The sequence below is a fragment of the Lactuca saligna genome, chromosome 3 (assembly GCF_052625555.1).
Source record: "Lactuca saligna cultivar CGN05327 chromosome 3, ASM5262555v1, whole genome shotgun sequence".
In the NCBI taxonomy this organism is placed as follows: Eukaryota; Viridiplantae; Streptophyta; class Magnoliopsida; order Asterales; family Asteraceae; genus Lactuca; species Lactuca saligna.
This window is the reverse complement of record NC_136419.1, coordinates 44,531,733-44,543,266: the sequence shown is the minus strand read 5'-3', so window position 1 is coordinate 44,543,266 and position 11,534 is coordinate 44,531,733.

Below are 11,534 nucleotides of genomic sequence, written 5' to 3'. Positions count from 1 at the left end.
GTATTTATTGCTGGCAATCAAATTTCTAGTTGGTTGGCAATCCATAGATAGTATTTAACATGTACGTGTCAAATGATTCTGTAGTATTGATTATGTAATACTCGAATGATAGGATTACTTCTAAATTTGTTTATATCATTTAACAAAGTAAATAGTATTATCTAGTGGATCAACTTTTGGTAATCGCTCAAGAAGTTAATGTAGTAGAAGCTATGCAAACCAATCTTTTTTTTTTTAACAAAATATCTTTCGCTAAAAAATCATAGTGTGGAATATTTTTCCTTGAACTCTACTTTCTGAATCTTAATGTTTTTATTATTCTGCAAACCATACGTTGAATAAAACCGGCAAATGATCTTTAAAAACAACTATCATGTCTCAATGTTTCCTTTTATTAACCCGTTCTTTTTTCTAATGAGTGTTTGAATTGTGTAATTTGAAAGTTATGACCGTTAATTTGTTGAAGTTGTTTTATAATCGATGTAACTTAATTACTTGGAGATTACTTTTTGCATTTGTTACATAACATGATAACAAAACAGTTAAACATGCAACGATAAACAACTGTTTGAACCATCATTATATATAGTTTGTTATAGGATACGTTTTGAAAGTTGTTTATTTTAACATATTTTAGTGATTTCAAAATTTAACTAATAAAGAAAATGATGATTAGTTTGCAAATAAATAAATTTACATATATAATAATAATAGAAAGCTTAACCCCGATTTTACTAATAAAAAAAAGCACAGATTTATCATTAATAAGTAAATTATACTTAATCGATAAATATATAAATAAGTCATTTATGAAACAATATTTTAACCGTAAGTCAATATTTTATACAATTAAACAACTTGTTGTTGGCTTGCTGCTTAGTAGTTATCGGACTACGACATTTCATCTTGTTGGTTACGATTTACCTTTTCAACTCACATGCATATACATATAATACATATGTCATCTCGTATATATTCATCATTAATTATTATAATGGTGAGTATCACCATATCCAATCACTAAACTCATATAGAACCTATCACTAAGGCCGAAGAGATCTAAGGAATATTAGGGTTTGTGGTGGAGATCTGGATACCAATTTGGATCGTATGCAAGAGTTACAAGAAATTTAGTCTATGATAATCCAAGTAGACGCTTACGATTCTAGGTACAGAAATCGTAAGTCAATATGCTAGAGGATTCTGTGAAAGTATGATGAAAAACGAGAGCTTAAGATCGTCACCCTCTTCTGAAGAGGAAGAATTGTTTATATATTAAACGAGATTAGGGTTTCCAAAGGGTTGGGTCGTTCTAATTTGATCTTATACATGCGTGCACTCCAAACAACACCGTACATATATTAGAGTACAAATTATGAAGTCATTTAGCTCACATGTTAGTTCTACTTACTTAAAATGATATGGTGATACTAAAATTACCAACAATCCTCCCCCATTTTAGTGTAACCCTTGAACAAACATAACATTATCAAACAAACCAAACTAGTACATAATGAAAATATCGAAACGGTTGAATTTCCACTTAGTATCATAAATTTGCAAATACTCGAGAATCAGGTTGTTCTAAGAATTGAACCCATCAACCCATTTGAATACCAGAAAGTAAAATACATACTAGTTTATTGAATGTCTAGCAAAATACAAGTTGACACTATTATAAGGTCGTATGTCCCAATCCTCTCATGATCGTATCAAGGTCAAGCCCACAACCTCTTGAAATGCGGCTACAATTCACAATCACGTAGGTAACTCCTTTCTGTATATCGGCACATACATTTATCAAAGGAATTATTAAGAAGTTAAACTTCAACCTGGCTAACTTGCATAACCGAACACATACCCGAGATGAATACTTCATGTGTTCCAATCTATAAGTATGAGCTTTCCACATTAAATTCAACTCATAACCATAGTTGTCAAAATCGCGATCCTGATCGTAGGATCGTACGATCCTACGATCCTAGGTATGAAAAACGATCCGGATCGTAAAAGGATCGTATTTTGGGTAGGATCGCAGGTAAGATCGTAAGATCGTAGGTAGGATCGTAGGATCGAGATCCGATCCGATCCTACCTTCCTTTGATTTTTTTTTTTTTTTTTTTTTTTTTGCAAATGAAAATTTTTTTTTACCACTTTATGCATTTTATCCTTTACCAATCTACCATTTATCATTTTTTATTGTGACTTATGATTAATATTTTGAAGTTTTTATAACTTTTGAATGAAAAACTAAATGTTTGAAATAGTTTTCATGATTAAATATTATAAATTAAAATTATATTCTATTTTGTGGGATCTTAGGATCTCGATCCCGATCTTGCAAACCCAAAATCGATCCTAGGTAGGATCCCGATCTTGACAACCTTGCTCATAACATTAAATTAGGAGGGAATTGAGTGTCTCATCATTATAGAATTAAATGGACTTTAATCCCATCCCAACTACAGACTTATCCACTAAGTCTCTTGTCAGACCTTTAGTCAAGTGATCAGTCAAATTTTGTTGTGATTTCACAAACTCCATCGAAATCACATCATGCATGATTAGTTCTCTAATCATACTATGTATAGCACCTAGGTGTCTAGACTTGCAAGGGGATCTTCCCCTTGGACCCCGCTAAGGGCACTGACCCTTTGGAAACCCAGACCCAGGGGCGCTGCCCCCGGACCCCCGACTAGTCGTCGAACCGGCTTCTAATTCGATCTTATACATGCGTGCACTCCACACAACCCCGTACATATATTATAGTATAAATTATAAAGCCTCTTAGCTCACATGTTAGTTTCAGTTACTTAAAATTACATTGTAACACTAAAATCACCAACAAAGAGAGTGATGTCACGCTTACCAAAATCCACGTAGACGTCGCCTAGGATTTGCCACACTGCTTCAAAATTTTCTCATTTACAAAGCGCAAGTTTCCACGCTTGTCATGCAATTAAAAAAAAATTAATACTAAAAATAAACATTTCAAACAAGTATTATCATGCTATATTTTTTTAAACTAATACTAATTTATGTAAAGATAATAAATTTAAGTAAATTAATTTTGTTGAATATTATTGACATTTTCATGTAAAAGAATAAAAAATATTATTATATTTTATAAACTTTATAAAATAAAATTATATTTTTGGGTATAATAATAATTAACTTATATGAATAACTTTATTTGAATTAACAAAAAGTATTAAATATGAAAGAGAATAAAAATATCAACTTTTATAAAGTTGAAGGGTATATATAATATTTCCAATTTAAGTTTTGGGTAGAAAGGGAAGCAAAATACAATTTTCAGTGACCATTATTATAACTTTCCAATTCAAAACTCTTTTCTCATATATATATATATATATATATATATATATATATATATATATATATATATATATATATATATATATATATATATATATATATATTAGGATCAAAATGTAGATCACAAATATTGTGTGAATGTGTGACCAAACTATAATCATTAAAGTTAACATTCTTAAAAAATACACATATTAGACAATAACATATCATCGTTAAGATAAATATATTGCAATAGAAGCAGGAATTTATATTACAAGATAAGAACCATTCTTATAACATAAACAACCATTTTTAACATTAAATGAAAATATATAACATTTTGAAGAGTACAAACAACCTTGTACACTATATTTTTTAAGAATCAGTCTTGCAGAATACGTCACCATTCTTGTAAAATATGTTTGTGCTACGTAACTTGAGGTTTAACTTTGCCATGATACAAATCGGTTGCTGCCTAACATTATCACTAGACTTTAGATCCCTTTGATTCACAAAATTCTCATAGCACAATGATTGATCCCCATCTAAAAACCAACACAAACATCAAAAATTTATTATTCATAATAACTTTTTCCTTCCTAAATATAAATAATGAGATGCATAAGGAAAATGAGGGCTTACTGTTTTGCTTGCAGACGTGATAAACTATCAAGGAGTAACAAGAACAAATCATTTATGCAATCAAGTTATGAAGTTAATATTTAAAAAATCAATATATTTTCATTGTTTCTTTGCATTATCCATGAAAACGGTTAACTGTTAACAAGTGGTCAGATCACAAGACAAAAAGTGAGTCGATCAAGTTGTATTCATTGCCTTCATTACCATCATTCCACTAGACTGTATTGGGTTATTTGGAATTTTCATAAATAATTGAAATTAAGAAAGCACAATCCAAATACGAAATCCCACCGCACATCGATATAGAAATTCTATTAAAACCTTTTTTTCTAAAGAATACTATTAAATCAATTTCAATTTCAAAATACTAAAACAAAAATTATGACGAGGGTCAGAACTAATAGAAATACTTAGGTAAACTAAGATTGTTTGAGAAAGTGATTACCTGATAGTTGTTTTAAAATTATATTACCCTTTTATGATAACTCTCTTTTCTGCTCCTTATCATCAGTGTACACATGGCTAGATAACTTATTTAGCAGTTTTTGTGTGCTCTTAAGATGTAAAAATACAAGGAAGAGCAAAAAATCATAAACTTTAGATGTTCCTATGAAAAATTTACTTGATACAAAGGGGGTTATCAAAGGGGGTGTTTGGGAAATCTTTTTGAGAGGGAAAAGAACTTTTGGGAAAAGATAACATGCAAAAGATGTTTGGGAAAAGCTTCTTGAAAGCTCCTTTTGGATCTTTTGGATTTTTTAAAGAGTGAAAACTGACTTTTTTTGAAAAATCAGGGAAACGTGACTTTTTGGAACTTTTCCTAAAAGTTCTTTTGCCTTTTGAAAAGATACCCCAAACACCCCCAAAGAAAAAATAAAGGAACTTGTAAGTGGTATCATGCCTCGGTGTTTACAAATAGTAATACCCCTTGATTTTAAGTTCGAATTTTCATGTTTTGCTCTCCCTATCTGTTAGACTGATATACCGAAAATGTAGGAATAAACGAGGAAGAACATGGGAAATAGAATGAAGAAACTGATGGGCTTCCAATAAAATCTCTAAAGAATCGGTGAATATTGATTTCTCAAGAGCTTAGGAGAAGAAATCACGAAAACAGGGAAAAAAAAAAAAAAAAAAAAAAAAAACTATTTAGACCAACAGAAAAAGGGGGAAAATAAGCATACCTGCTACTATCTTGATCGACGATGAGGAAAAAGAAGAAGCAGACGGTGATGGTTGGAGTGTGAGGGGAAAGAAACAGTAACGGTCGGTATGCGAGGGATAAAAGCAATGACTGTCGGTGTGGGGAAGGGGGGAAGCAACGTTGGTGATGTTTGTTCAAGAGAAAGACAACGACGGGAATAAGAAATAAATAAGGTATTTAGGCTTAAAAATAACTGATCCGGGACATATATATCATTTATTTTCTAATTATTAAAATAATTATATATAAAATTCTAGAATGATGGGTCACAAATAAGTCATACATTCATACAATAATTAGAGTTTATAATGTCCAATAGTATCTCTCGATGTCGCGGCACGTCTACGCCGAAGTCACATCACTTTTGCTGAGCTTCTTGCCGAACCACTCCGTGAAGCCTAACATATCACTCCACGTTAATTTTTTTAATTAAATTTAATTCAAAAATACAATAAAAACATAGATTTTTTTTTAACTTGTTTTTAACTCAATAAAAAAGACATTACGTTAATTTTTTTTTATAAATCTGCAGTTTTAAATATAATAGAAGAAAGAATAAAAAAATCAAATAAAAACAACTACCCTTAATCTTATTTTTAACAATGTGTAACATCCAGATTGTTTGAGGTATTTAAATTTAATGTATTTTGGATTTTGGATTGGACCACGTCGTGGTGAAGGCATCTTACGACGTGGCGATGGTCGATGTATCACGAATTTTAAATGACTGTCATAGCGTGGCAGCCTATGGCCACGTCGTGGTGTTTGTTTAATGAGAAATCCTAATATCTGGCGTTTGCTCCCCTATTTAAGGAAATGTGATGGTTATGGTTGCTCAACCTCAGCCTCCAAGCAAACCCTAACCATCATTTGCTCTCTAAGCTTTTTGTGTTGATTCTTAGGGATTGGAAGAAAAAGAAGGTGTCATTTGGACTTGGATTCAGCAAGCAACTCTTCTCATCATCTTGTTGTGCATCTTTTGGACTCTTGTAAATCCCCAATACTTACCCCAAAGTATCACTTGACCACAGTCAAGTAGATCTTCATGTATATAAAAGGGAGGAAAGCCATGGGTCTCTGGTACCCTACGGGTAACGATTTCAGTCTCAAGCTTTTACAAACGCAGATCATGTCGGGTGCCATCACGATCGAAAGAGCATTTCAGGTGGATGTCAGTTCTTAGGAGGAAGATTAGTTAGCTGGTATTCAGGGATACAAAATTGTGTTTCTTTGTCCACTGCAGAGGCGGAATATGTGACCACAACCAGCTGTTATTCCGAAGTTCTCTGGATAAAGGCTCAACTTATGGACTACGGCTACAGGATGTTGCAGTTACCCATCTATTCTGATTCAGAGAGTGCAATAGCGATTTCCCATATTCATTTACATCACTCGAAGACGAAACACATAGAACTTCGATATCACTTCATCAAAGAACACATTCTCAAAGGTAACATTGAACTTATTTTTGTGCCAACTCATGAAGAAATAGATGAAGTTTTCACCAAGGAACTCGACTCCACAAAGTTAAATGGATTTTTCGAAATGCTAGGAATGATGAACCCTGACCCACAATTCTTTCTGCAATGATAGGTATTGTGGACCCAATTAGGTCTTCGGGGTTGAATAAACTGCTTCTTTTCATTTCAAAACAAAGCTCTTGAAGCACTTTATTCACTGCGGTATCTTTCTTGAATAATTGATATAGTATATACTTCATAATTTCTATGCAGTACACCTTCTATACTAAATTCACTTATGATCTGTATACTCTCAGGGTCTCTTTATTTCTATTATTTCTAACCTTCATGATCTAGTTTTTTTCAGCTTTCACTACCGTAGACGCATTAAATGGATCCACAGTCATCACCTCACAAATGCTTTTAATGACAATGTGTGCTAAAAAAAACGTTCTTCAAGCATTTATTTTGTCACACATAACTTTTTCAGTCATCCTTAAAAACTTTCCTCAGTCACGTCTACTTTTGGATGAAAATCAATTAAATCGATTTTCTATAAACAAAATCTTTTTGAAAAATCCTTTTTTCATCCGATCATGTCACACTATCCGTTCCACTTCCCCAGTTTTTACGACGGATAAAACATGTCACACCCCACGTTTAATCGATGTGTCATCAGTGATGTATCGCAAAAGTTCATGGTTTGATAGTCGTTGCTAGTCAAAGCAGTGGTTGGTAATGGCATAGTTTAGAGTCAAAGGTGTTAAGATTTTGGGTTCTTTATATGGATTGGTTATGGGATAAGAATCGCACTCATTATGTTTCGAGGATTATTTGTCATGGTCTTGGTAATGCCCCAATTAGGGACTGAGGGTAGATTTAAATGGGTGGTTCTACCATTATGAAGGATGAGCTAGTGAGGAGATTTCAAGATCCTAGTATCAGTGTTTTGGGCAACATCAGTGTTTTGGGTTGTATTAGTGGCATGAGATTACATGTGTGTATGTGGAGTATCTAGGAGTTTGGGAAATAATAAGTCACTCGCAGCGGGATGAAATAATCTTAGAGTAATTGGTTTAACCCTGTTGTGCAGCTCTCGTTTGAGTCTAACCGATGCAGTTATGTCACTATATATGGTCAGTGACTTTGTTTCCCTTTGAAGCAGCAATGTGATCAGGGGTTGTAAGTATTTTGTTTCGTATGAACTCTATGAGGTTGGCTTGGTGACAGTCCGGTGGGAGACGTCTGACAGGGAGTCAGACCATTAAGAGTTTATGTTCCGGGTCTCAAGAAAGGTAAGATTGGTTAGTATTCAAAGGATTGAGGATTCGTTCTTCATCATTCTTGAAGAACTATTTTAGGGATGGTTTTAGTAGATCGGGATGGACCGTTGTATGATCAGAGTTGGAAGAGTTATGGTGGGTCTGTTATTTGTCGAGAGCTTGACATGGGGTTGTTTCAGTGCGGGCAGACTGTTGGGGATTCAGAACATTATAGATTTCAAGTCTCCAAAAAGGTAGAAGTGGTTTTAATGGGCTGAGGTTTTGATTGTTGTCTTTGAGATGGAAGTTTTGGTTCGGGTTATGGTTGCCAAGAGAAGATTGTCCTAGGCGTTGAATTTCCCATTGTCATCATTGTGTTGGTTGTTCGTTATGAGTATTATTAAGGAGCAATTTCGAGGACGAAATCTAATTTAAGTGGGGGCGAGTTGTAACACTGGAATCTAGAAGGTTAATTGTGGTATTAGGCTAATTTCAGGTTGAACTTGACGATTTGGAGGAGCGAACTCGACGAATTGAAGACGAAGAATCATAATATTTAATAGGTCTACTCGACGAGTTGTGGAGCATCATCTTGGCGAATAGAAGTTGGTTTGACAATGAAGTTTAATGAGGCAGCTCGACAAGTTGAGGAGCCTCAACTCACACGAGTTGGCCACTTAGAATGAAACCCTAATTTTCTTGGTTTTGAACCCTATTTAAAGGCCTTAAGTCTTTCTTTTGGCCTCCTTATCAGCCTCCTTGTCCTCCTAAAACCCTAAATTGAGTTGTGAGCCTCTTGTTGGGAATCTTGCGGTTTTGAGTGGAATTTGTGTGCTTTTGGTGCTTGGTGAAGGTTTGGAAGAGCTTGAAGTTATTTAGCTTGGAGGGAATCTTTAGGATCCAGAATCTATCACACTTTTGGCAACCATTTAAGGTAAAAAGTCTGGAACATGGTGATTAATAGCTTAGATCTTCTCATTTGGGTTTTATTGTGATTTTGGCCTTCTTTTTGAGTTATGGATAAGATTGGTGGTGTAAAGGTTCATCCTTTCAGATATGAGTTTGTTTTTCTACCCTTGAGCTTAAAGATGTAAACTTTAGGAGGATCTTGATGTCATTAATGCATTAAGTCGAGTGTTAAGTTCATTTAAAGATTAAGAGCTTCATCTAGACATTCACGGACGTAAACTTAGCAACTTTACGTGGTTTTTCAGTTCAAGGAAGTCATATCTATGCTTTGTGGTCATGCCTTTATGAATCAGATGCTTAATGAATTAATTTGGTGGAATTTGATCGAACTCGACATGTTTATGGATAAACTTGACGAGTTGACTTGGTTTTCCCTGATATTTTCAGATAAATAGAGGAACTCGACAAGTTGTTAGGTAAACTCGATGAGTTGACCTGGGTTTTCTCGATCTGTGCAGATTGATGAAGGAACTAGACAAATTGAAGGAAAACTCGGCAAGTTAGGTCAACTTGAACCATTAACTTTGACTTTTGATGTATGTTTTGACCAAGTTTGTCCTGAGGGGTGTTTGTGATAACCTGATTTGGATTTATGGAAAATATGGGATTAGGATAAGACCTATATGGGGTTGGGCCCAATTTGGAAAATTAGGCCATTAGTGATCCATTGTGGATCTTTTCGTTTTGGGCCTCAGTTTTAGTGCATGTTAGGGCAGGGGTAAAAGGTTCATTTTTCCCCAAGTATGAATTATGGATTATGGCATAGAGCCCAATAGCTAATTAGGTGTGTTGATGGTATTGATAGCTTGGAAGATGGCAGGGCAACAGCTAGGGATTTCTTTCAAGGAGCTTATGCATTCGAGGTGAGTTTCCCTCACTGCATTTATTGGTCGAAGGAACCAATGCTTGTTGGGTTTTATTTAAAAACTAGTTTCAAAAACTACAAATAATGGCAAACGGAAGACTTGATTTTTTTAAAATAACACAAACATTTTATCACCCACCAAGTATCATCTTGCAAGTAAAGGAAAGGTTTAAAACACAACCATAGAAGGAAGAAATGGTAACAACCTTTGAAGCACTTTGTGTCCTCTAGGGGAGGCTTGGAAGTTGATGGAGTGAGTATAAACCCTTAAGACACCAACAATGTGATAACTTGATGTAATGCTAGTTACAACTCTTAAGCTTTTTAGCCAAAACAAGATTATGACTTAATGAGAGAATACAAGCAACAAAAAATCTTCAAAGTTCAAGACTATAGAGAGAAGATGGGGAAAAAGAAAGAGATCTTGGCCAACGATAGTGGAGTGAAGACCTCTTATTTATACTGGAATTATGGTCCAAGAGTTATTAACTATTAGACAAAAACTTTAGAGAGAAGATGGGGAAGAAGAAAGAGCTCTTTGCCAAGGAGAGTGGAGTGAAGAAAAATGAAAGCACTCACCTCTTATTTATAATGGAATCATGGTCGAAGATTTATTGACCATTAGACAACTTTGTCCCCTATTTCATGAACACATCTTCCTAGGTTTGATTCTTTTGCATTATACCAATGCTTATGTCTTTTCTTTTCATCTCATGTTTCCAAGAAGAAAATACAAGTCAAGAGTTTATATTTTATAAACTTAAAGTTTATAAGATATAAACTTTGTCTTTTTGCTAAAAGACAAAAGGTTTATTAGGTCCACAAAGATGTACATGACATATTATATTCATACCATATGAAATAATTTGTCACTTGTATTGTAAAATAAATATTTCCTTGAAATAAATATTTTCCCAATTATTATAAGAGTTTATGAATATTTATTAAAATCAATTTCTAATAAATAATCATTCGTATCAAGTTTTTTTTAGTGTGACCCTTAGGATCATATGTTATTTAGCAATATCATTTTAATATGACTCTTGAGCATACTAGATCTTTCAATCTCCCACTTACGCAAGACTCGTATCAAACTGATATAGACAGTGGTAAACGTCTAGCAACATTTCACTGCCCCCAACAACATATGATATAGTGCCATTCCATCAACGCCTAATTCCCCAAAATCGCCAAGGCTAAAATTGGTGAGTAAGGTAAGTTTATTGGTTATCCATTTGCTACAGACATCATGTTGAATTATGAAATATTGATCACAATCAACCTCATATAGGTTTTCAACTTGACATCAGGCCTTAGATGTCTAACTCTCAACGGATAAGAGGAGAAAATCTCATCTTGACTACATACGCCTCTTGCATGGTTTACATCACGTTTGGTACAAGCTTTTATAACTACCTAACAACCGAAATTTTTTTGACTACATCAAAGCATAATGTTCCCATATTCACGTCCCAAATATGTATCTTAGGTGTTAAGGATATACAAATATTACCTTTTATCAAGTACCATTCACGATAGCGATCCATGAAGTGATCTTGAATGGGTCACTCCAATACTTACTCTCTAGTAAGTACCTATGAAACTGATTCCAACACTTTGTCAACCATCCTATTTCATATTAGTCTTATTTCAATATTGCTCCACAATAACAACTGACTATGGATTTTTAGAGTGAATAAATTCAGTCAAGGATTCAGCACGTTAATAAAGAACACAACAAATATTTAATGAAAATATCATATGCCATATATATCATAGTCATTACAATAGATGATGCTATATAATGTTCCAAT